This window comes from Herpailurus yagouaroundi, unplaced genomic scaffold, assembly GCF_014898765.1.
Source record: "Herpailurus yagouaroundi ecotype Mexico unplaced genomic scaffold, PumYag 165, whole genome shotgun sequence".
NCBI lineage: Eukaryota > Metazoa > Chordata > Mammalia > Carnivora > Felidae > Herpailurus > Herpailurus yagouaroundi.
The window spans coordinates 17,794,148-17,821,728 of record NW_024412406.1 but is presented as its reverse complement, the minus strand read 5'-3'; the positions used below and the strand labels follow the sequence as shown (position 1 = coordinate 17,821,728).

The following is a 27,581-nucleotide window of genomic DNA, read 5'->3' as shown; positions in this document are numbered from 1 at the left end:
ATAAAGGTCTGACCTTTTGGGATCTCTGAGGGACAGGTGTAATGGCTCATACACACTCAAGGACTCCCCAACGGGCCAGCGGGTACTGATGCTATGCTGGACCTACGCTATAGTTCCACTCCTCCCTCTACCCAATCCTGCTTCCTCCCTCTCCTGTCCACAAGAGTTGGTAGCAATAAATACTCTGCACACCAAACAGTATCCAGAGACCCCTCCACCCACAACACCAGGATTGGACCAAGTTGTCTGACTCCAAGCTCTTACTCTGGACTCTCTACTGTCTTCCCAGGAAGAACAACAGACAGAAAGAAAGCTGCAAATCACTCTATAGTCTCATCTTAGCTACTTATTTCTGCTTCCACTTACACCAAACATTTGTTAGAACTGTTAAGCATAGAAGCGCCTGGGTTTCCCAGTCAGTTAAGCGTCCAGCTCTTGAATTCAGCTCACAGTTCATGGGATCTCACAGTTCACGGGATCTCACAGTTCATGGGATCAAGCCCTGTTCTCACAGTTCATGGGATGATCTCACAGTTCATGGGATCGAGCCTTGTGTCAGGCTCCATGCTGAAGCATGGAGCCTGCTTGGGACTCTCTCTCTGCCCCTCCTCAGCTTGCACTCTCTCTCAAAATAAATAAATAAACTTAAAAAAAAAGAAGAAGAAGAAGAACTGTTGTTAAGCATAAGTAACATTGTGCCATGCTTTTGCCCAAATTTTGGAAGGAGAAAAAAAAATTAAAACTTTGGCTAATATCTGTAGATACACTAGTGTAGTGTAGATACACTAACATTAGGCCCCAAAATACGGCTTTCTGTACTTTGAATACCCTGAGATATACCTATTCATTATTCATAATTCCATAACTAACTCACCAATCCATATGCTTTTCTCTCCTGTTCATCTTCCATCACTCACTGCTTAAGCGTGGGCTGAATGTAGGCATGCTGACAAATTTGAAGGTTTCCATTCACTCTAAATGGCTGACTGTACACTCAATGTCCTTATTCAAGTAACTCAGAACTTTTAACTTTTCTATGGGAAAATTACAGCACACAAAGGAAAGTAACAATGAATCAGTATCTCTCTTTCCTTCCCTCCATTTCTCCCTCTCACTTGTCCTTCTCCTTCTCTTGGCTTTCTTACAATGTATCAGTGGGGCAACTTAGAAACAAAAGCTAGTAAGAACAGTGCAGACCCAGAAGTTCTGAGAGAGTTTTCTCAGTACACAAGCTCCTAGGTGGCACACAAACACCACCTCCCCCAACTTCTAATGGAACTGTCAGTTCAGCACTGATACATGTTTAAAGTGTACCATATTTACATAGAAAAATAATAAATAAATAAATAAAGTGTAGCATATTGATGAGAATCTTAAAAAAAAACTTATTCTTCAATACACATGAATTTTTTTGGATTCCATATTTCTAATATTTATACTAATAATTCAAATAGGAAAATAAATGCTAGTGGTCCTGGTATCTATTCTTGATGGTTCACCAGGAGAGCACAAATAAGGCACTTATGATTTCTGTTTCCTCACTGACAAGGAGCCCACATGTGGCTTTGCTGTCAGGGAAGAATAATTCTACATCCAGAGAGGTTCTTTGATGAGAAACAGACCAATACTTCATGCCATGACCTCAAGGGTCAAGAATCAAATATTAGCACTACAGATAATATACCACAATACAGAATATGAATAACATATGGGTTCTGATTTTGTCAGAATATTATCATTGGTTTTTAGGAAATGTGCTGGTAAAGGAAAGGGGAATTAGATATTAGAGTACGGAATCATTCCTACATTAAGATGGTCACGGGGCGCCTGGGTGGCGCAGTCGGTTAAGCGTCCGACTTCAGCCAGGTCACGATCTCGCGGTCCGTGAGTTCGAGCCCCACGTCGGGCTCTGGGCTGATGGCTCAGAGCCTGGAGCCTGTTTCCGATTCTGTGTCTCCCTCTCTCTCTGCCCCTCGCCCGTTCATGCTCTGTGTCTCTCCCAAAAATAAATAAACGTTGAAAAAAAATTAAAAAAAAAAAAAAAAAAAAGATGGTCAGTCATGCCAAAACCATGAGGTTAAAACCAACAAACGAAGTGAAAGCAATAATCTCTTCAAGTAGCAGATGACACAAGGACCATTTCCTGGCTCTTCCAAACTCATCATGAGTCTTCAGCTTTTTCTTCCTATGTTTCCTTACCAGGGGAGGGGAATGAAGCCCAGGCTGTGGGAGCAAATGTAAAAAGAACAAGAAGCAAAAAGCATCCCACTCCTGCTCCGTTTTTTCCCTGGGGGATTCTCTAATTTTTCTAATCCTATCTCTCCTTTACTGCCTTTCCCAGGAACTTCCATTCCCTAGCAGGCTAGGGTTTTTTTTTAGTATTTCATTGAATACCTCAGGAATTCACTACTAAGGGCAAACATTTTTGACCAATACTGGATTAATTCTCCCAGTCAGGCATCCAGGATCTCCTCTGGCCTCAGCTAGACTCACCATAGAGACCAAGCACTCAGTGCCAGAGCATGCTCCAGAGCATGCCTTCCAAGAAGTACGACACCACCCTCAGACCTTTCAGTAAAAAAAGAAGTCCCTCCACCTCTACAGACAGCTTGCACAGGAAACACCTTCTTTCCCTCAGCACCTTGTAAGGAGGGCAGGCCAGATCAGCACATCAAGCAGACCAGCCCAGTTTGCTTACAGTCACCTATTAGCCAGGGACAGTTTAAGCCCAAATCCTTACATGCCTTGTGTGTTCTTCTATCACACTTAATTTTAGTTGCACTCTGAAGGTAATTTTATCCATTAGTACCCATATACATTCACAAAACAGAAGTCTAAAACTAATTATGACTGGCTCAACAAAAGGGAATGACTCTGGCTCTGTTATAATGAGTAAAAAAGAAAATGCACTAAAATAAAAAAAGATGGCCCACATGTATATTTCTAATTCTATCAGTAGAAAAAGGACTAAAGATGTCCAATGAATTTTACATTCCTGTCAGTAGTTTTTGAGCTTTGGGAAGGCAGGGGTAAATAATAATTACAAAGATATAGTAATAATAACAATAGCTAACAGATATTAGGCACAAATTACTCAGTCAGGCACTGTTTTGAACTCTTTATATGACATAGTTCATTTAATTCTCACAACAACCCTAAAAGGCAGGCACTATTATTATCCTTATTTTATAGATGAGAAACTAAAATTTTGAGTAATCAAGTAAGTAGTATTCCACAGATACAGGATTCAAAATCAGGCTTTCTGATTCAAGTCTGTGCTCTCCTCTGTGCTACAGTGAGTGCATAACCTTGTGAAAGTCCCTCAACCTCCCAGGGCTTCCTTTTCCTCTGAAAAGTGAGGGAGTGGTAGACTTCCCATTAAACCTGGAGGACTGGCATTGATCTCTGCTCCTCCCAAAGCCCATAAAGTAATTCTTAAAAAAAAAATAAAATAAAATGATATCCGATCAGAAAAAAAAAAAAAAAAAAAAAAGAATGAGAGAAAACAACAGCAGATGAGAGATTTCAACATATTTTTGGAAGATGGAAATCAGGAGGAAAGCAACTGTCTAAAACTATGTTAAAGAGTGGATGCTGTTCCAACCTTAGAACCCACAGAAAGGGAATATGGCCAGAAATGAGCCGTGTGCCTTGCATAGCCCCTGCAAAGTTCAGCACTTAAAAGTAAGAGTTGGGGGAAGAAGATGCCCGGGTGGCTCAGTCAGTTAAGTGTCTGACTTCAGCTCAGGTCTGATCTCACTGTGAGTTTGAGTCCTGCACCAGGCTGTATGCTAACAGTCTGGAGCCCACTTCAGATTTTGTGTCTCCCTCTCTCTCTGACCCTTCCCCACTCACACTCTGTGTCTCTCTCTCTCTCAAAAATAAATAAAGATTAGAAAAAAAAATTTTTTAAGTTAAGAGTTGGAGGTATGGTTAAAAACAGGTATATACCTCAAAAACCTGTGCTAATTAGCTGATCTCTAGCTTCCTTCACTAACAGCCCTATCAGTGACAATCCTTCCCCCAAAGAAAACAGGAAGATTATTCTCCAGAGAAACAACCTGAGAAGCTCTAATCTTGAGTATACCTGCCACACTGGTATGACAGAAGAAACACCGTGAGAGGGAAGGAAAATAATGAAAGTCCCCTTCCCCCGCCCCACTCCCAGAATATCTTTAGACAGGTATACATACACACGCATGCATGCACAACACATGCACATACACACACAATCAAGAAAGGAAGATATTGTAGTATTCTGTGAGGGAAGTGAAGGTCTCCTCCTGAAATACTTTAATATGCTGCCATTTGGAACTCACTCTTGAAATGAAACTCACCAGTTGACAAGCCCCCAACAAGCACCCAGAGCATTTAATCATCGTTTCATTGCTTCCCTTTTAAGTAAAAATGAACAGCCAAAGATTTAAAACACGTAAGGAAAGAAAACTCAAAACAAACAAAAGGGAAAAGAAGACTGGAAAAAAAAACCACACAGCAATAGAGGAAAATGAAACAAACCTTAAAAATCTATATCTTCAAAGAATAAGAGAATCCATCATATTTATAAAGTAAAACTGGGCTGTGAAAAGGAAGCATCAGAAAATAAGAAAGCACCGCTAGAAATTAAAAATTATAACCAGGTGAAAATTTTAACTGAAGTGTTGAAGGAAGAAAATCACTCAGAAAATTAAAACTGGGGCCAAAAGAGAAGTCATTGGAAATAAAAAGTGAAAAAATAAAACTCAGAGGATCAGTTCAGAAACTCTGCAACCAATAGAAGTTCCCCAAAAAGAAAACAATGAGGAGGAGATTATCAAAGAAAGAATACAAGAAAAATTTCCAGAATTAGGCAGAAGTCTACCAGAGAGTACACAGCACAATGCATTTTTCAAAAAAATCCAATCTACAGCTCATCATCATGAAATTTCAGAATATCATGGGTAAAGTTCCTTATAAAATCATATTCAAAGGAATGGAATCATCAAAACTCATTAAAGTCTCAACAGCAACACTGTATTCTAGAAGGCAAAGTACCTTTAGAGTTCTGAAAGAAAACCAAATCTAACCTAAACTTATATACCCAGCCAAATTATTATACAAATGTAAGGGCAGAATAAAGACATTTTCAAAGAAGCACTCAAAAAATTACTTCTCATGCACCTCTTCTTGGGAAGCAACTCAAGTAGGGTCTTCTGCAATTTAAGAGAGCTCCAAGAAAAATGAAGATACCATATCCAACACAAGAAAATGGCAAAGGAAGTCCCAGGCTGACTGTGGTAGATGAGGTCTAGAGAACATCAGTCCTAATCAGAGCAAGAGGCCAAATGACTGTGGGAGAGGGACCTTGAGCAGGGATGAAACTAAAATATTGTTTAATATGCTAGAGATTTTGGAAAAACTACTGCTAAGCCAGATACATGGAGTATTGTAAAAAGGGAGAAGGCAGGAATAGACATAGATATATAGAAAACTAAGCAAATGAAAAACAAAAAAACTTAGGTAGTTATCAACTCCAGAGAGAAAAAGATACCATTGTTTAAGAAAGGAAATACAATTGAAGAACACTTCTTAGCTCAACACTTCTTAGCTCCTAATCTTATAATGTAAAACTGATTCTTTAATCAAAATCTATAATATAAGAGCTTAGGGGCACAAAAAAAAAATGAGGTGATCATGATATAAGAGAGCTAAGTATTCAACAACTGAAACAAAAGATTAACATCTACACAGGGCAAATCAAGAAACAACATGATAAACATTGTTTAGATAGATGAAAGCAAAGAAAAAAACAGATATAACAAGGTGAAAGATTAAAATGGCTGTTTCTCAGAAGCAGACTAGGAGATTGAGAAGGGAAGAAAAAAGGAGTTTTGTTTTTTTGGGTTTTTTTAATGTTTATTTTTGAGAGAGAGAAAAAGAGCGGAGGAGGGACAGAGAGAAAAGGGGACAGAGGATCTGAAGCTCTGCGCTGACAGCAAATGAGTCTGATGCATGGGCTCAAACTCACGAACCGTGAGATCATGGCCTGAGCTGAAGTCAGACACTCAACCGACAGTCACCCAGCCACCCCAAAAGAAAGGGTTTTTTTTTTAAAAATATGTTTTTTAGCACCATTTGATGTTTTAATTATGTATGGATTGCTTTAATAAAAAATTCTAACATTATTCAAATAAATATTATGATATCATCAGAATGGATTTATTTTATGCTTTGCGGCTAAACACTGCAAAGATGAATTTCTTGCCCATGATACATGTTCTCTGCAGGTGTTAGGGTGGCTTTGTTCACTGTTGTCCCTCAGGAACCCAGACTGATGAGACAGTCATCCTCTTGAATGCTTCTGATTCTCAATCCAAAGGCAAAGAGAGACCCTTGAAGGTCTAGTACCACATATTAAATGTTCCCATTTTAAAGTGGCACAGATCATTTCTACTCATAGTTTACTCACCAGAATCACAAAAAGGCCAGAAATGGCAATCCCACCATGTAATCAGAAAGGAGGAAGAAATGAAAATATTTGATGAATTGTACGAATCTCAGTCATAGCTAGTGAAGGATAGGCAAAGTCAAGGGCTCCCAAGGTTGGCTACACATCTTGATTACCTGAGGAGTTTTGGTTTTTAGTACAAATTCCCAGATCCCACCCCATATCTACAAAATAGTAATGTCCACAGTGGAGGCTGGGAATACATAACACCCCTTGCAGGCAGCCTGAAACCTATCCAAAACTGTGTACCTGAGATTCACACCACTAGAATAGCTACCAGGTTCCTTCCAAAGAAAGAATGCTACTACTTGTGTAGGACACAAATTTTGGTGGACCAAAGGTGGATCAAGTTCTTTTATGTATGTGAATTTTATTTTATTAATAAAATGTTTAATGTTTTAGTCCCTATTAAATCCCTCTAAAATATATTTTATGTCTTCACAAATTATATAGAGTAAACCTCTCCTTGTTGATTCTGATTGATCATTTAATCAGCAAAGAATTCCCACCTTCATTCCAGTCCTTTTTTGTCATTATGGTCCTGACTTCAGGAGGCTCAGGACCTAATATGGCCTAGTATGGCCTAATGAACCATCTCCCTGGAAAGCACAGTCTGTGGCCATGGCCAGTCCCTTGTCTCTCCAATGCATGGCCCTGACTTCCAATCCCCACCCAAGTCTCATACTCTGAGCTCTGCTTGTCATAGAGAGAATTCTGGTGAAATATGCACTTGACAGAGTTTATCAAATATATATAATGACTTCTCCTGGGTGGAGAAAAAAAAGTGCTTGTAAATACTTAAAGCTGAATTAAACTATTTTGATTATACATTACTTAAATATATACAAATACAAAACTAGTTATAAGTATATTATATTCTATCTCCTGTACAACTATAAAAACAAAATAAATTCATGAAATAAAACAGAACAGCTAAGAGATTGGGCACTTAAAATCAGAATGTCTAGGGGCGCCTGGGTGGCGCAGTCGGTTAAGCGTCCGACTTCAGCCAGGTCACAATCTCGCGGTCCGTGCGTTCGAGCCCCGCGTCGGGCTCTGGGCTGATGGCTCAGAGCCTGGAGCCTGTTTCCGATTCTGTGTCTCCCTCTCTCTCTGCCCCTCCCCCGTTCATGCTCTGTCTCTCTCTGTCCCCAAAATAAATAAACATTGAAAAAAAAAATTTTAAAAAAAATCAGAATGTCTAAGTTCAAACTCTAATTCTACCTGTTATAAATTATATCTTTTGAGTGTTATTTAAATTCTTCAGGCTTTAGTCTCCTCAACTGTAAAATAGGAGCAATAATTCCTATTATATAGGTTGCTTCCGGATTAAATTAAATAATCCATGTAAAGTATTAATGATTAATGTTATTACAAAATCAATAACTTTTATTATGAAATCAGATAAAATGCAAATTGAATGAATATAATGTGACACATGATATTTTGCTGAAACCAAATAACCAACATGAATATGGTACTGAGCCATGACAGGCTGAGTCTCACATACCTATACTACTATCTGTATGATGACTCAGATTACCCATCATATTCTGACTACTGGGAAAACTGCATTTGCCCAGTCCACCAGGACGGCTATGACCTTTTCCTGAGGTGAAATGCATCATTTGTCCATTGTCTTCCTCTATTCTATGCCCATCAGTTTATAACAAAGTATTACACAAAGGCGGGCTCTGAGATTACTTATTTGTTTTTGGCAAAAAAATGGTCAATGGCATTAGCCAGAAAATGTGTATTCCTATTTGTTAAATTATCAGCAAAATAAAAATATAATAAAGAACATACCACCGAAACTTACAGGGGCACCCTGACCTATTGTGGGAAGCCAAGAAAAAAACCAATGGTGCTAGATGTCAGAATTTAAATAAAATTAAAGTTAATATAAATGCAAATTCCTACACTTATGTCCAAAAGATAAACCACACAAGTATAACTAGGAAGACATACCCTGATAAGAGCACATATTTTAAGAACCAAGGAATTGTTTGTCAATAGCATGATATGTGTTTGCCAAAGAACTCATAAGATCTTGACTACAATATCAGAAGCAAAGTCTCCAAAATAAAGTGAGTTCTGCTCTGCTCCATGCAAGTGAGATCATACCGAAAGTCATGTATTTGGGACCAGATATGGGCCTTTAATAGGTTCACTGGTAAATCAGAACCGATCTATTGTGGTGACTAATAACATGGAATCCTAAATTCAAAAGATAGGGATTAGAATGTCAGCTCCAGCACCTCAGGCATGTTGGTTCACCACTCTGGGCTTCAGTTTCCTTACTGGCTAAGTGCTGATACTAGTAATGTGTATCTCATGAGAGTGTTGTGAAAATTAAATCAGAAAATACCCAGTAATATTTACTGTAATCTATAGGTAAAATGTTGAACACAATGTTTAGCCAAGGTGAGATTCCCAAAAAATAGTTTAAACACTTTTAAATGCAATGAAGGATATAAGACAGTGAATTTTCCTTGATTTCATTTCATATAAAAATTATTAATAAAACCAGGAAGATTTAGCTGGGAGAAGAGTCATCTTGAAAAGAACATGGGGTTGCTATGTTCAAACATTTGAAGGTTGTCACAAAGATGAAGGACCGAGGACCAATAACTCTAAGTTACAAGAGGATAAATGGTTTTAACTCAACATAGGTAGAATGCTCAATAAGCAGTTCAAAAGTTATGCTGTTGCCACGGAAAGTGATGAATCTTTTAGTGGTGGGAAGTTCCATAACTACTCTGACACTCTTGTGAATCAGTGAAAATCCTCTAATGCCCCCTCCACTCTGTGGAGTCTCTCTCTGAATGTCTCACTGGTTAAGTTTACTTCAAGGCTGCAAAAATCTAAAGACCAAATTCCAGGATCATCGGAGCTTTCAACTTTTGCCCTATATTCCCTATGCCAACTGCCCTTCTCTCCTCTCATAAAACGGAAACAGCCAAAGATGTTTCTCATTTGGGGAAAGATTAAGAGGAAGCTATGAGCACAAAACAAGGTTATCACCTCCTTCAATGTCTAGCCCAAAGACAGCCCAATTTTCTTCTAGGGGAATCTCACTTCTTTTTACATAAGGCTTTAAAAAGTTCTGCCCCACTGGCAGCTAAATAACCCAAAGGGAGTCTTCTCATTTTTGCTGTTTGGGACATATTGTATTTTCATTTGTCCAGAGAATGAAGCAAGTTCAGCAGAGTGAAGTTTTATGGTATCCATTTTTAGTTTAATAAGAGAAAGAATTTTTTAACCATTATTGCTGTTTAGTAATGGGGTGGGGTGTCTTTGGGGATAGCAATGGCCCTGTCAGTGGAAGTATCAGAACTGAAGTTAGGTGGGTGTGGGCAGTTAAACTAGATTATTTTTAAAGTCCCTGCCAACCACAAGAATCTATACTTCTATCTATACGATGGTATGGTAATTTCAAATGGAGTGAGGGAAGAAACATCACTTGAGTATATAAATAAATGAACCCAGGTTGAAATGATACACATGTGCACTTACTATAAACACTTTAATTTAGAAAGTAAAATGAAAACATCCATTTCAAATGGTTTTGTTGCTATTTTCTTCACCAAGGTATTGTATTTTGAAGATTATTTTAAAAAATTTTAATGTTTATATATTTTTAATAGAGAGACAGAGCACAAGCAGGGGATGGGCAAAGAGAGAGGGAGACACAGAATCTGAAGAAGGCTCCAGGCTCTGAGCTGTCAACCCAGAGCCCGATGCAGGACTTGAACTCATGAACTGTGGGACCATGACCTGAGCAGAAGTCAGACACTTAATAAATCCCAGACACCCTGGCACCCCTAAAGATTCTTTTTAAGTAATCTCTACACCCAACGTGGGGCTTGAATTCATGACCCTGACATCAAGAGTTGCATGCTCTTTTATGAAGATTTTATGAAATCTTTTAAAGATTTCATTTTTTTTTAAGTAATAGAGCAGGATATTTTAATGATAAATGTTTACAGTATATTACAAAGAAACAAGTTTTCTAAGAATATATACATAAATAACAAACAAAAGACTGGGTCTATAAAAGCTTAAGTGAAATCCCAGAACAGCAATTATATAATGTCCTCTGAAAACGTGTAACAAGGCTTGACTTTGTGTGAATCACTGCGTTATACACCTGAAAGTAATATAACACTGTATGTTAACTATACTGGAAGTTTAAATTAAAAAAAAGGGGGGGGGCTTGATTTTGGTTCCTCCTTTCACCTTCAGACCATGAAAGAAATCACCCAGTAACATATGAAATTCAATGCAGTGAGCATAGGTGAACACAAAAATGCATGTAAGAAAGAAGCTACCACCAGATCATCTCAAAGCTATTCCTATAGTTAAAACTGCCTATCTGGGGCACCTAGGTGGCTCAGTTGGTTGAGCATCTGACTCTTGACTTTGGCTCAGGTCACAATCTCAGGTGCCACGTAGTCTGTGTTGAGCTCTGTACTGAGTATGGAGCCTGCTTCAGATGATCTCTCTTCCTCTCTCTCTTCCTCTCTCTCTGCCTATCTCTCTCTCTCAAAAAAAAAATAATAATAATAATGATTAATTCAATTAAAAAGTAAAAACTCTGCCTTTGTGACTCTCATGTAAGAAGCAATGGTGTCCCACTGAACAATTTCATCAGGTACTTTTGTAAAAATGAATACGGAGGCTTTTGACACACTTCCTTCATATTGCTAAGCAATATACCTCCCCCAGAGAATGTTCATTCTCTGCCTTTACAAAGAGCATGGTTGTATCAATACCTGGCATTTCCTCTTTAATAAACAGGGAACTCGTACATGAGCTGAGAAAACATCATTAAACACACTTCCTTTAGTCATTCAGTAATTTAGTTGCCATGGTAATCTTTAGTAAACTTGAAATGTACTTTGGAGGGGTCATTTCCAAAGCTTATTTTTAAAATTCTAGAACTTTTACAAGTTGTAGAGGATAAAGGAGCTGAAAATGCTTTTCTCTTCAATGCCTTACCGTGGATTCAATCGAATAGAGCACAGCTATTCACAATATGACATGCATTACACCTCTGACAATGATCACTTCATCATTTCCTACCTCAAGATCATTCTTATAGACTGTCCATATCTTCCCAACTGAGTGAAAGTATTAACTCAGTTCTCCGTGGCAGCAAAGGGAATTAAATCATGAAATAAGCACTTCCTATAATAGTCTCCAAAGCTTTTCACAATTGAGCAGTGTCATTTTTGGTCTTCCATCAATAATAGGGTGACAAAGTATACTCTGAAGCAGTTTAACAAAGGAACATCAGATAACTCAGGACTTGAACAGATCCAGGCTGCTACCCAAGGAAACACTGTCGGACAGGAGGCTCTGATGATTCACAGCTCTGACCCGCTCTGTTCATCAACCATGTCAGGGCTCAAAAGGTTTCAGGAAACACTGTCTGGAAGACTTTTTTTCTGGCTAATAGCTACATTTGACAACTGACCTTTAATCTTTACTTCACATTATCATCCTATCATTAGCCAAGGATAATACACGAGCATTTTTCAAATATGATTTGATGGACTGAAGGTGTTCTAAAGACTTTTCATCCAAAGAAAGACACTATTATTAGCTTTACCAGACTCTGACTCTACCCTGAATTTTTAAAAAGAACTTAATTAAGTAAAATTAATGGTTCCACTAGCGTTAAATAAGCAGTCACACACTATTTGTTTCCTTCTTTTCTGTGGGGCTCTGTTGGTCACATTAGAATAGGATAACACTCATGAACTAAAGCAGTGAAGGCTGTGTGGTAGAAAGAGCACTGACCTGGAAAACAAGAGTCTGCTTTGACCTTAAGCAAACCATTTAATATCCCTCATTCTGTTGTCTCATCTATAATATCTGGAGACTGAACTGAATAGGAGAGCACGTGGCTCCTATCAGCATAGCTGGAACACAGAGGAAGAAGTAAAATATGAGGTTTGGCCCTGTAGGAAAGGGCCAGACCATGGCTTGTGGGTCTCCTCAAAGATTCTGATATTTACCTTCAGAGCAGTAGGATATAATCCACTGAAGATTTAAGCAAGGGGGTGATGTGATCAGAGATGTATTTTGGAAAGCTCACTGTGGAGACTGGACTAGAGATCAAATCAGAGACATGGAACCCAGTCAATAAACTACTTCAGTAGACTTGGGATGATCTGCTTATGTTCCTGCCACTGTGGCAGAGGCCACTTTACTACTACCCAAATAAATCTAGCCCTGCCTCAATGCTGAACTACTCTTTTAGACAGAGATCATAATCCTGCCTTCACAAGATTGTTAAAAAGCCAGCACAGCGCTTTATCAAACTGACAGCTGTCACGTTCTCCACTCTTCCCACCTTGGTCCCAGGATATGGTTATGGGATTTTGGAATACTTACTTGCCACCTGGGACCCTTCTAGAGACTCAAAACCTACCACCAAATCCTACTTCCATAGCTCACCCTTTATTTCCTGCTGATAGAGCTCCGCCCTCCTCCCAAAGTCAGGTAAGGCTTGCACACTGTTAGAATGTCCATCAGTTTGGTCTTGAAGCCAGAAGTCCTAAGTTCCAGTCCTCATTTTGATACTTCCTGGTTATGTGAGCTTGGGCAGTTTGCTTACTGCTTGCAGCCTTAGAGTCTTCATCCAAAAAGTAGGGTAATAACTATCTCACAGTGTGGTCAGGATGATCAAATGAGATGACCTATTAAAAGCACTTTGGAAATCATTCTGCATATCCTAGGCCTCCTTGCATTCTCCATTTCCAGTAATCATATGGCAGGCCCTAGACCTTCCAGCCCATTCCACCGTGGATGAGCCCCGGTATGACAGGCTCATTTCTGCTCTTGGGAGCTACAATAAATAAATCACCCCCTTCTTCAAATATATGAAACCATCATATCATCATATCAGAAGACTGCCCTATCTGAAAACCCTCCTTTGGCCTCACTCCTATTTAGTGTCGGCTCTGAATTACCCCTTTTTTCCAATGTCACTTCCTCTCACTACTAGCTTCAGTTTCTATCAGATTACTCCCCTCCATTCTCTGCTACAATTTTCCAAGTAATGATACTAGTTCAGACTCTTCTAAGAGAATTGAGGGTAGGAAGGTAGGAGGAGACTAGGAAGTCCCATGAAAGTTCCTAGAATGTGTGTGCATGAGGAGGGTGGCTGCTGCTTAAACAAACCTCATTAGTTTTCCAGCTGCCTCTGTGTGTGTATCTTTCCATCAACAGTGATTATGCAAATGTGATATTTGTTTTAATGAGCATGTCAGGTGTGTTTTGCTGTAACATTATGTATGACTGACTGTGGTATTAAAATAACAACTTGATGACAACTGCACAAGAATATGTGAAACTGTGAAACAGAGGTCTGGCAAACTTCTCTCTTCTAACAGGAGCACAATCTCTGCTGGACAGTAGCAGTCTAGATCTTCTAAAAATCAATTCTCACAATGTGAAGAAAATTCATATATTCAGAATCCATACCTAGTCATCCATACTTACCAAACTCCTTTGGAGGCACAAGATTGGCCTGGGGCTCCAGCTGGCCAGTTGACTAATCTTAGGGAGGCAGTCTTCAGACCATAAGTGGCCTTTTTTTGTGAAGCTGTACAGGTTGAGGAAAGGACAGATTTTATTCTGGAAGATGCAAAATGGCAGAGTGGTTTTATAGACAGACCATAACTGAGTATGAATTCTGGGTTCCTACTCTTTCTTGCTGCATAATCTTAGCAGAGTGAGTCTTTGCAGATCTTAATTTTCTTATCTATAAAGTAAAGATACAGGATAATGCCTACTTCGTGGGGTACTCTAAGAATGTAATGAGGTGAGGTGCTAGCTGCAAAGCACTTAGCATAGTATACAAGCCCTCAATAAGTTGTTCGTGTTAGTAGAGGCTAGGACTGCCAAAGCATTAATTTTCTGTCTACTAGTCTAGACTCTGTTCACTGTCTTAGATGTTGGTGAAAATACTCCACCCTAGATTTGTAATCCCATATGTTCCTCCCACCTCCAGCTGCAATTCACCCTATCCTGACAGCTTCTCTCCACCTGTATTAAAAAAAGTCAAACCTTCTTCTGAAGGATATATGTAAGTGACCAAAATAATGGGAACTACTGAAAAGAAAGAAAGGGAACTACTAATATCTCTTCTCAAGGACTCTAATAGTTGTCTGGCAGGATCAGGAGAGGAGCTTATTGGCAAGAAGGCTCTCCACTTCAACTCCTGCTTTCATTACACATAGTTGGGCAGGGAGAAAGGTGGCCTACTAGAGGAAGATCCCCCATCCTTCTTGGAACACAAACAGGGACAGTACCAAGAAAACCAATACACCAATACTGAGTAAGTTACAAAGACAACTTGATCAAAATCCATTTTCAGTTCCTTGATTTTACCTTATGGCTTCTAGTTATTGCTCTGGCCCTCCCTATAACAATACTTGTAGATATTTCTTCCAAATCATGTAAGGTTGGTAGTAAAGGACCAAACATCATGAGCTACCATTTGGTCATTTTATCTTTCTACTCCTGACTCTAAAAAAGTGTATGAATGGAAATTCTTAAGCAACAATAAGAACAAAAACAAAACTGATGGAATACCTGCATTCTTATGACAATGATAGCAAGTCTGAAGGTTTTAGGCATTTCCTGTTGTCATAAAGGCAAAAACAAATTTCATTATCTGAAAAGTCTGAACATCAACATGGACAACAACCCCTTATCCAATATACAGCTACAAATATTTTGCCCATTTGACAGGCTACCTTTTCATTTTTTTTTTTTATGGTTTCCTTTGTTGTGCAAAAGCTTTTTAGTTTGATGTAGTCCTATTTGTTCATTTTTTTCTTTTGTTACTTGTGCTTTCAGTATTATGGTCAAAAAATCATTGCAAAGACCAATGTCGAGGAGCTTCTTCCCTATGTTTTCTTCTAGGAGTTATGAAACAGGAAATTAAGGAAATATCTGCACTCCCATGTTTATTACAGCATTATTCACAATAGCCAAGACATGGAAACAACCTAAGTGTCCATCAACAGATGAATGGATAAAGAAGATGTGATATGTATACAAAACAGAACATTATTCAATCATGAAAAAGAGGGAGATCCTGACACTTGCAACAATATGGATAGACCTTTAAGGCATTATGCTAAGTGAGATAAGACATACAGAGAAAGACAAATAGTCCATGATACCACTTAGACCTGTAATCTAAAAAAGCTGAACTCATAAAAACAGAGACCACACGGGTGAGGGCTTGGTGGGGGGAGGGGAAGGGCAGGATTGGGGAGATACTGTTTAAGGATATGAACTTGCAACTAATAACCAAGTCGTGGAGATCTAATGCACAATATAGTGATTCTAGCCAACAATATTGTTGACTTTTTATAAACTTAAAGTTGCTAAAAGACTAGATCTTAATTGTTCTCACCACAAAAAGGAAATGATTATTATGTGACATGATGAAGGTGCTCATTAATGCTACAGTGGTAATAATACTGCAATATATAAATGTACCAATCAACATACTGTAATCTTAAATTTACACAATGTTATATGTCAATTATATCTCAATTTTTTTAAGCAAAAAAAATATTACAAGCAAGGACAACAAGTCTGATATTTAGGCTTATTCTCTTTCCAACATCATCCCAGTCCTTTTTAACTTTGGGGTGAGCACTGGTAGTACTCTATTATCTTCAAGTACCACTTGGATCCTGCACTGCCCAGGTGCAGGTGTGGGTGTCAGAGGAGGATGCCCCAAGAGCTTCCAGCAGGGCCCGGAGATGAAAGCAGGGGCCAACATGGCAGAGAAGTTGGGGGATCCGTACTTGCCTCGTCTCTCAAACAAAGAGGTGCAGAAGCCAAAGGACTTTGAACACCAGAGCCTGGGAGGAAAAGAGACTGAATCTACCAGGAAGAAAATGGGGAAGCTGGAAAAAAGATGGGTGGGTAACTCCAAACTGGGGGAGATAAAAAAAAAAAAAAAAAAAGGCCGCACGGGCACGGAGGGGAGGGACCCCCTTCTGGGGAGAGACAAAGGGAAGAGAAAGAGCGGCTAGGGAAGTGTAGGACCATATCTGGACAGGAGAGAGACCTCGGACTGAGACTGAGAGGGATCCGATCTCTAACTGCGGGGCTTTCTTCCGACGGGGCCGGCTCCTTTTTCGCGCACCTGGGGAGGAGGGGAGCCAGGGGCCTGGGTGTAGTTGTGGGTCAGGGGCTCAGACCACAGTTGGAAACAGCAGTTCCCTCCCTGGAGGGCTGCGTGAGAGTACAAAGCCTGCCTGCGTCCTCAGTGGCTGGGCCAAGGGCACAGTCTGCAGTAGGAAGAGGCAGCCGTCTCCCTGGAGTGCTGTGGGAAAACACAACCACCAACCCCAGGGGCTCACGCAAGGGTGGCAGCTCTCACTCCGCAGTAGGAGAAGGCGGTCCTCCCTGAAGTGCAGTGGCACAGACAAAGCCAGCCGGGACCTACACATCGGCCACACTGAGAGGCGCTTCCCCAGTGCCAGAGCACACGGAGCGGGACTTTGAATCCTAGCCAAGCCTAGCGTCAGGGCACTTGGCGGAGCGAGAAGGACTGCCCTGTCTGCGCCCCTGGCACAGGCAGGATGACTCAAACGGAGTCCACCGGGTCGGCTCCATGGAGAAGAGACTGGGGGGGGTCACCATTCCCCGCCCCTCCCCCCAGCGAAGGCGAGGCCTCAGGGATCACTCCCAGGGCCCACAGCGGAGGTGGGCCCAGATTACACCACACCATGCCCCTTCACACTGGGTAACTGCGCATCCACCAGAGCGGCACAGACCCTGCAGGCAGCTACTCCCGACAAACTCTGCAGCATGGCCTGGACTGACTCTGGATCAGTTCTGGATGTATAGATATATCCTCCCCCGGCCTCCACTTCTCCTCCTTATCTCTTCCCATCCCTAGGCTGGTTACTCTGGTTATTGGTCTGTCTAAACAGACATATTTAATCCATTGTCTTGATAGTGTTCTACACCTCCTTCTTTACCCTCCTCTCTCTCTCTAGAATAATCAAGCCATATAGTTTCTCTGTCTGGGTAACTTTATCTTCCTTTCGTTTTCCCTGCCCCCTTTCTTATTATCCTCTCTCTCTCTCTCGATTAAGCCTTTCAGTCTCTCGGCCTAATCGATGTTTATTTTTTCTCTCCCCCGCACCCTCATTTCCCTGTATGTGCTCTTCCATCAGCACCACCTCCACCCTCCTCTTTACTTGTAGTTGGTGTTTTGGGTTCTTTGTTTTTAGTCTTTAGTTTTTTGTTTTTGTCTATTGTTTACTGTGTTACTTGTTTGTGTGTTTGCGTGTTTTTGTCTCCTGTTTGTCTGTTTTCCTTTACAGGGCTACTCCAAGGAACAAATGAAAGCACACCTGTTGGAGGGTCCAAAATATCACTATGAGTAGGGTAATAAAAAAACCAAAGCCACAACAACAGAGAGCAAATAACGATCTCCTCCTGAAGGACCTCCTGAAGGTCCAGGCCCTGGAGGGTGTATGACCGTCCTTTAACAGAGCAGTGCTCCCAGGTGCAGAGCACACAACAAGCTTTTAAAATGCATAAGGCACAGAAAACTAGCCAAAACGACAAAACGGAAGATTTCTCCTCAAAAGAAACTCCAGGAAGTAGCAACAGCTAACGAATGGATCAAAACCGATTTAAGCAATATAACTGAACAATAATTTAGAATAATAGTCATAAAATTAATTGCTGGGCTTGAAAAAAGCATAGACAACAGCAGAGAATCTATTGCTACAGAGATTGAGGGACCAAGAAATAGTCATGAGGAGCTAAAAAATGCTATAATTGAGGTGCAAAATAAAATGGAGACAGCCACAGCACATATTGAAGAGGCTGTGGGGAGAATAGCTGAATTAGAAGATAAAATTTTGGAAAAAGAGGAAGCTGAGAAAAAGAGAGATAAAAAAACCCAGGAGGCTGAGGGGAGAATTAGAGAACTAAGTGATTCAATCAAAGGGAACAATATCCGTAACATAGGAATTCCAGAAGAAGAAGAGAGAAAGAAAGGGGCTGAAGGTGTACTTGAACAAATCATAGCTGAGAACTTCCCTCATCTGGTGAAGGAAATAGGCATTGAAATCCAAGAGCACAGAGAACTCCCTTCAGACGTAACTTGAATCGATCTTCTGTACAACATATCATAGTGAAACTGGAAAAAAATACAAGGATAAAGAGAGAATTCTGAAAGCAGCTAGGGATAAACGGGCCTTAAAATACAAAGGCAGACACATAAGGATAGTAGCAGACCTGTCTACTGAAACTTGGCAGGCCAGAAAGGAATGGCAGGAAATCTTCAATATGATGAGTGGAAAAATATGCAGCCAAGAATCCTTTACCTAGCAAGTCTGTCATTCAGAATAGAAGGAGAAATAAAGGCGTTCCCAAACAAACAAAAACTGAAGGAATTCATCATCACTAAACCAGCCCTACAAGAGATCCTAAGGGGGACTCTGTGAGTGAAATGTTGCAAGGACCACAAAGAACCAGAGATATCACTACAAGCATGAAACCTACAGACATCACAATGACACTAAACCCATATCTTTCAATAATAACACTGAATGTAAAGGGACTAAATGCTCCAACCAAAATACATACGGTATCAGAATGGATAAAAACACAAGACCCATCTATTTGCTGTCTACAAGAGACTCATTTTAGACCTGAGGACACCTTTGGATTGAAAGTGAGGGGATGGAGAACTATCTATCATGCTACTGGAAGTCAAAAGAAAGCAGGAGTAGCCATACTTATATCAGACAAACTAGACTTTAAATTAAAGGCTGTAACAAGAGATGAAGAAGGGCATTATATAATAATCACAGGGTCTATCCATCAGGAAGAGCTAACAATTATAAATGTCTATGCACCGAACTCAGGAGCCCCCAAATACATAAAACAATTAATCACAAACATAAGCAACCTTATTGATAAGAATGTGGTAATTGCAGGAGACTTTAATACTCGACTTACAGCAATGGACAAATCATCCAGGCAGAGAATCAATAAAGAAACAAGGGCCCTGAATGATACATTGGATCAGATGGACTTGACAGATATATTTAGAACTCTGCATCCCAAAGCAACAGAATATACTTTCTTCTCAAGTGCACATGGAACATTTTCCAAGATAGATCACATACTGGGTCACAAAACAGCCCTTCATAAGTATACAAGAATTGAGATCATACCATGCACTCGTGCAGATCACAGTGCTATGAAACTTGAAATCAACCACAGGAAAAAGTCTGGAAAACCTCTAAAAGCATGGAGGTTAAAGAACATCCTACTAAAGAATGAATGGGGCAACCAGGCAATCAGAGAAGAAGTTAAAAGATATATGGAAACAAATGAAAATGAAAATACAACAATCCAAACCCTGTGGGATGCAGCAAAGGGTCCCCTCAAGACTAGAGGCAGTCTTGAAGGGAAAATACATTGCGATCCAGGCCTATCTCAAGAAACAAGAAAAATCCCAAATACAAAATCTAACAGCACACCTAAAGAAACTAGAATCAGAACAGCAAAGACACCCCAAACCCAGCAGAAGAAGAGAAATAATAAATATCAGAGCAGAAATAAACAATACAGAATCTAAAAAAACAGTAGAGCCAATCAATGAAACCAAGAGCTGTTTTTTTGAAAAAATAAACAAAATTGATAAACCTTTAGCCAGGCTTCTCAAAAAGATAAGGGAGAGGACCCAAATAGATAAAATCACAAACAAAAATGGAATTATTACAACCAACCCCTAAGAAATACAAGCAATTATCAGGGAATACTATTAAAAAATGATATGCCAACAAACTGGACAACCTGGAAGAAATGGACAAATTCCTACTCTCTTCAAGTTCTTCTGGAGAATTTCTACTCAATTTATTCTTATTAAATTGTCAAACTCTTTACATATTTACACAAAATTGTTTACCTTATGAATTAAGGTCCTCTATTTCCTGTACCATCAGCAGATTCTGAGGGTCTCAGAGCTTGATCAGCTAACGCTGGGTGTAAATTTAGTCTATACTCTTCTTAGATTTTATTATGAAATGAATTTGCACATTTCAAATAATGGAGGCTTCTTGGAAATGGAAATATCTGAAATTTTAAAAATAGCTTGGCTTTAAGATCCACAAAAAATCCAAAAACTTAAAAATAATCAAAGGACTCAGCCTTCTCATTCATGAAAAATGTAACAAGAATTCCTAACGAGATAAACTTTAACTCATTATAACATAGGATTAAATATTTCCAAACCAGGTTGCTCAAAAGATCCAAAAGGCCTAAATAATTAATTGACAGCCAGGAATTGGGTATCATTTCCAAACCCCCAAAATGGGGTTGAGCTGGATGAGCAAAGAAATGACATATCAAGTTAGACATGGCTTGGTGAGGCCTTCCCAAGCAGACGGCACAGTAACACCTCATCCTTCATAGCAGAAATAGCAATTCATCGTCATATGCTATCTTTTTTATTTAAGAATAGCATTTAACAAGACTATTTTGGAATCTGATTCATTATCATTTTTAGGAAATGTAAAGACCTTAAACCTCCATACTGTGAGTATAGCTAATTAAAGTTCACATCTTTCGCAGAAAGGTGGAACATCAGTTCTAATTTTATATACTAGTGTGATCAAGGGCATAAAGCATCAATTGAAGGTCAGGACACCCAGGTTCTATTCCTGACCTGGTCACTACTCTTCTGGCTTTCTTAAATGCCTCACTTTTTTCCAACCATAATATATGGGCAGAGTTCATTAGAACTTGGCAGAGTTCATTAGAACAAATTATGTCATCAGTATTTGTTTAAAAATTATTGAGACCATACTGTGTATTAGACACCATCCTATTTGCTAGAAATACAACAGTGAACAAGAAAGGCATGATTCCTAATCTCACAGAGCTTACATTTGTTCCAAATGTTTACTGCTATCCAGTCACTGATATGATACCCTCAAGAATCACTGAGGACATGTGAAGTCAGTAAGTTAACCAGGTCAACAAATATTTGTTGAATATTTACAATGTACAAGTCATTTTTCTATGCAATGAGAAAAAAAAATGTCCCTCGTTAGATTTTTGCTGCAAAAAGATAGAGGTCATATTTGTCATAGCACTCTGTGTCCCCAAAGTCTACCCCGATGCCTGGTACTCAGCAGGTACTCAATATATAACTGCTGAATGACCAAATGAGTACATTTGCGAGTGGAAAAAAATTATGGGCCCTGCTCTCAAGGGATTGGAATCTAATGGGTAACTTAAAGCATCTGTGTATCAACTACAATAAACCACAGTACGTTATAAAAAGACATAAAGGATACAAACGAATTAAAAGCAGGAACTCAAATCTAGTACAGCAATGTTCATAGCAACAATTTTCACAACAGCATAAAGGTGAAAACAACCCACATGTTCATCAACAGATGAACAGATAAACAAAACATGGAATATCAATACAATGGAATTAAAAAGAAGATAATTCTGACACATGCTACAACACAGATGAGCCTTGAAGCATTAGGCCAACTAAGATAAGCCAGACACAAAAGGACAAATACTGTACAATTCCAATTATATGAATACCCAGAATAGGAAACTTGATAGAGACAGGAAATGAAATAGAGTGGTAGTTACCAGGGGCTCAGCAGGTGGGGGTGGGGGGCTTGGGAGGGAGGGAGAGGATAAAGTTCTGGCAATGGATAGCAGTGATGGTTGCACAACAACGTGAATTTACTCAATGCCACTGACCTGTATGCTTAAGAACAGTTAAAATGGCAAATTTTGTTATATTTTACCACAGCAAAAAATGATGATAATTATAAAAAGACACGAAGGAGTTTCAGAGGCAGTGATAACATCTGCCTGGCCTAACCAAGGATGGGTTTCTTAGAGCTGGTATCATTTCAGGTTGCTCTTCCTCTTAATGCCTACATATCAGAGTCATCACTGTTACCAGTAAGAACCAAGCATTCATTTTCTCAAGGTTCATGAGTTTTATGTGACTTCTTATACAAGAAACTGGTGAGAGTAGTTGCTTCTGGGGAGAGACACTGAAAGTCTGGAGGGTTAAGGATATAATGATCTGGGGTAGGAAATGATGTACTTTTCACTGTACATTCATTCCTTTTTTTAAAAATACTAATATTAAATTTTAAAACAAAGGACTTCTGATACTCTTTACAAACATTCCCTAAATGTGATCCAAAAGATACACCAATTCTTGGGTTTCTATACTCCTTTATTCAAAGGACATAAAAACAGTCAATGTTGCATTGTCAGCGGCATAAAGCCTATAACTACAAAAGCACCATTTCAATTTGAAATTCTCACCATCTGTTCAAGGGACATCAGTTTTGTAACTTTTAAATCTCCCTCCTTGTTAATCACCCTCAACACTCAAATACAAAGAACTAGTGATATATCAAGTTATGCATATCAAGTTATGCACACAGTACAATTCTAACTACCAACCCTTCCTACCAGATATGATTTAATCAAGGTCTTGGTTCCAGCTCTTGTATGTGCTGTATTTTAATCTTGAATTCTCTTCAAATAAATTGCAATTTACCCATTTATTACTATGGCAAAGATAGTTGTGGTGACGATGCTCTGGATTAAAAGACTAGTTTTCCTCTTGCACTGTTGGTGGGAATGCAAATTGGTGCAGCCACTCTGGAAAACAGTGTGGAGGTTCCTCAGAAAATTAAAAATAGACCTACCCTATGACCCAGCAATAGCACTGCTAGGAATTTACCCAAAGGATACAGGAGTAGTGATGCATAGGGGGCACTTGTACCCCAATGTTTATAGCAGCACTCTCAACAATAGCCAAATTATGGAAAGAGCCTAAATGTCCATCAACTGATGAATGGATAAAGAAATTGTGGTTTATATACACAATGGAGTACTACGTGGCAATGAGAAAGAACGAAATATGGCCCTTTGTAGCAACATGGATGGAAATGAAGAGTGTGATGCTAAGTGAAATAAGCCATACAGAGAAAGACAGATACCATATGGTTTCATTCTTATGTGGATCCTGAGAAACTTAACAGAAACCCATGGGGGAGGGGAAGGAAAAAAAAAAAAAAGAGGTTAGAGTGGGAGAGAGCCAAAGCATAAGAGACTGTTGAGAACTGAGAGCAAACTGAGGGTTGATGGGGGGTGGGAGGGAGGAGAGGGTGGGTGATGGGTATTGAGGAGGGCACCTTTTGGGATGAGCACTGGGTGTTGTATGGAAACCAATTTGACAATAAATTTCATATATTGGAAAAAAAATAAAAATAAATAAATAAAAAGAAAAAAATTAAAAATTAAAAATAAAAAAATAAAAGACTAGTTTCCTTAGACTCCTTTGCAGCTAGGTGTGGCCAGGTGATCAAGTTCTAGCCCATAAGAACTATGTCATTTTCTGGAAGGTTCCTTTGGCCTTTCCTTTTGCCTCCTTCCAGGAAGTGATTTTGAGGACAGAGGCATGTGCTGAGGGTAGTGGAAGAGATGGGACACTCAGTCACTGGTGGAATCCTGAAGCTTCCACCCGGCACCTGGCTCCCTCATGTGGATTTCTTTTATGTGATAAAATAAACCATTGTGTGGTTAAGCCACTATTATTGGAGTTTCTATTATATGCTGTTTACATAGCTTTCTTTCTTTTTCCCCCACAAATGCTTTCTTGTTTGTGTTCACTATTTTTTTCCTGTAATTCTTATGCTTTCGTATACTGTAATTCACTCTCTGTTTTTTGGAAGTTTTCACTATCCTGCATACCACAGCTTTTGCGGTCCACTCTGTATTTTGCAGAGGGCGCTACTAGGTATTCTCCTCCATCTCTGACTGCTGTGGCTACTTTATCAGCCCCACTGTGCTGGTCTCCACACAAAATGCTGCGCATTCTGCAGTTCTGCTATTGTGCAGTTAGTTCCCACTAGGAATGTAAGCTCCAAGAAGGCAGAACTGTCCTGTCTATTCACAGTGGTGCTCCTCGAACTCAGAGCAGCACTTGACTTTCAGTAACTATTCCATAAACATTTCATTGAGTTTACTCAGCAAATATTTATTGAGTACCTTTCTAAGAACTGGGACACCTCAGTGAACAAAATAGCTAAAAATTGCTTCCTTGTGGCTCTTACATTCCAGTGTGGGAGAAAGAAAAATAATCAATCAATTAAAAAAAAAAAAAAAAAAAAAGCTAATCTAGAATTTTACCAGGGGAGAGGTGCTTTGGAAAACCAGAGCAGGACAAAGGGGATTAGGGGACTCATGGTAGAAAAGATGGGCAGGAGGAAAAAGGGATCACAGTTTTAAATAAATAAAGGAGTAAGAGTTGGTCCTTGGAGAAGGCAACATTAAAGCAAAGACTTGAAGGAGGTGAGGAAGGGAGCCATTCAGATATCCCAGGGGAAGATCATTCCAGGCAACTAGTACAATGAGGGAACAGCTAGTACAAAGGCCCTGTGGCTTCAAGAAATGATGTGGAACAGAGTGGACCTACAAGAAAGTAAGCAGGAAAGAGAGAGATGTAAGAAAAGATCAGAGAGATCTCAAACTTTGTAGGTCGGTCTCAGTTTTTTGGCTGTTACTCTGGGTGACACAGGAAGCCACTGCAGAGTTCATGATGTGGTTTTAATTTTAGAACACTCTGGCTGCTGGGTTGAGAACAGATTATAAAGGAATCAGAATGGAAGCAACAATAGTAAGGAGACTTGCAATAATTCAGATGAAAGATAGTTAAAAGCTTGAGCCAGGATGTAGCAAGAGGTAGGGATAAAATGATCATACTCTAGATATATTCTGAAGGTAGAAGCAAAAGGATTTGTCAGTCAACTGGATGTGGAGTATAAAAAAAAGGGGGAGGGTGCCTGAGTGGCTCAGTCAGTTAAGTGTCCAACTCTTGATTTGGGCTCAAGTCATAATCTCATGGTTTGTGAGACTGAGCCCCACGCTGGGCTCTGTGCTGGCTGTGTGCTTGGGATTCTCTCTTCCTCTCTCTCTGCACCTCCCTCACTTGCTCTCTCTCTCTCTCTCAAAATAAATAAAATTTAAAAAAATAATTCTTTGAATAATTCCAAGTATTTTGGCCTCAACAGTTGGAAGACTGATTTTGCCATTAAACAAAATTGGGAAAACTGCATGTGAACCAGGCCTGAAAGGAGGATTTTAGTGTGGCTGAGTGAGGTGGGAGAAGTCTATTAGACATTTGGGTAGAGGTGTTCCAGCAGACAGCTAGCTATATACACCTAGAGTTCAAAGAAAAGTTCTCGATTAGGAGTATAAACTTCATCATGTATATATGAAAAATGGGCTCTGAACAATGATAAAACCTATTTTCCCTTCCTGAACGAATACTAACATTTTGCAACTACAAGAATGACTTCCAAAGAGTGTGAACAAGACCTTTAACCAAAAAAACAAATCAAAACCTCTATGCTGTTTCTCATTCTTTCATTTTATTTTTAATTTTTTTTCAACATTTTTTATTTTTGGGACAGAGAGAGACAGAGCATGAACGGGGGACGGGCGGAGAGAGAGGGAGACACAGAATCGGAAACAGGCTCCAGGCTCCGAGCCATCAGCCCAGAGCCTGACGCGGGGCTCGAACTCACCGACCGCGAGATCGTGACCTGGCTGAAGTCGGACGCTTAACCGACTGCGCCACCCAGGCGCCCCTCATTCTTTCATTTTAAAGCAATGTGTCTCAAAACGTGGTCTGCAGATCCCCTGAATCAGAATAAAACCAACCTTTGTAACAAACACTCTTAGTGATTCTCACACATATGCAAGTCTGAAAAACACCCACTTTGTGTATGTAACTCAAACACTGTGTGTGTGGCATAGTGTTATCTGATAGTTTCCACTTTAATGGCAATAAGTGTAGGCTACACATGATGGAAAGAACCTAAAGACAGAGGCACCAGGAATCCCTGATATCCAATTCATTTTGTAATAGCCATAGACTGACTCATGTTGCATGGAATTTATCAATATTCAAGGAAATATATTCATGGGTAATATTCTGAATCATTTCCTGCAACCTTGATTGTTTGCCTTTAAGATCTCTCTTGAGAAAAGCAAAGAAGAGCATGCAAAAGCAAGGAAAGAAAGATATGAAAGCAGTGATAAGTACAGACATAGAGAACAACGAGAAATAAGTGTTCAGTCCAGAAAGAAACCGAGACAAAAAAGAAAGCAGCCCGAATTCTAGGGCAAAGGATGGGTTTCTTGACTGGGAAAGATCCAATAAAATGAGAAACAGAGACAAAGAAAGAAACTCAGAGAAACCCTCCAGTTCTGAAACATCACTGGCAGCAAAACATAGATTCACAGAGGAATGCCAAGAGATGGGCAAAGAACAAGAGGGACCACACGAGGTGAGGAACAAGTCTGCAAGGCAAAATAATGAAGAAACTGTAATGTTGGCTAGAGATAGGTACCGGGCTAGGCAGGCGGACAGGTTAATGCAAAGATGAGAAAGGTGATTGGTAACTGTCCCAATAGAAAGACCTGTGGAGGCACAGAAAATGATAACTCCTGGAACACGCTGTGAAAGCATAAAGGAGTGTGTTAATAGTGGTTGGGAGGGTGTTTTTTAATGTACTTTCAAAATTCATTATTGGCTTAAGTAAAAAGTAAGTCTTTTTGTCTTGAATGTTTGAATTGATATGTATTCTGTTACCATTACCACATTCTAGGTTGCATTCAAGCAACTTAAAGAATGTGTTAAATCCAAAAAAAAAAAAAAAGAATGTGTTAAATCCCTATACAGTTACTTAATGAGGAAAATTGTCTCCACTGCAACCACTAAAAACTCCTCAAACAACTCTCCTAATAATGTTGGCTTTGTTGCAGGAGGTGTTAAGTTTTATAAATATTGTATTCTAGATTTAAAAAAATGTGGATTTGAATAATAGAGAATATTGCTATACTTTATGTTTTGAAATTTGTGTTAATGTATAAAATATGGATTATACATTGTCTAACTTTCTAGCTCACAGAAATTTGGCTTAAATGCAAATAAAAATAGTGATACATTTGTACATTTACAAAA

At 39.4% G+C, this 27,581-nt stretch overlaps 1 long non-coding RNA gene across 3 annotated transcripts in view; it reads right to left on the bottom strand.

Annotated features, from left to right (window-relative positions):
* Positions 1-27,581, bottom strand: part of LOC121038178 (uncharacterized) — a 125,979-nt gene that overhangs the window by 62,572 nt on the left and 35,826 nt on the right. The window contains exon 1 of one of the 3 annotated variants that reach the window (XR_005794202.1): positions 14,000-14,473. The exons of the other annotated variants lie outside the window; for them this stretch is intronic. This is a non-coding gene — a long non-coding RNA (uncharacterized LOC121038178). Of the gene's footprint in view, positions 1-13,999; positions 14,474-27,581 lie in introns of those variants that run through there. 3 annotated transcript variants of the gene reach the window in all.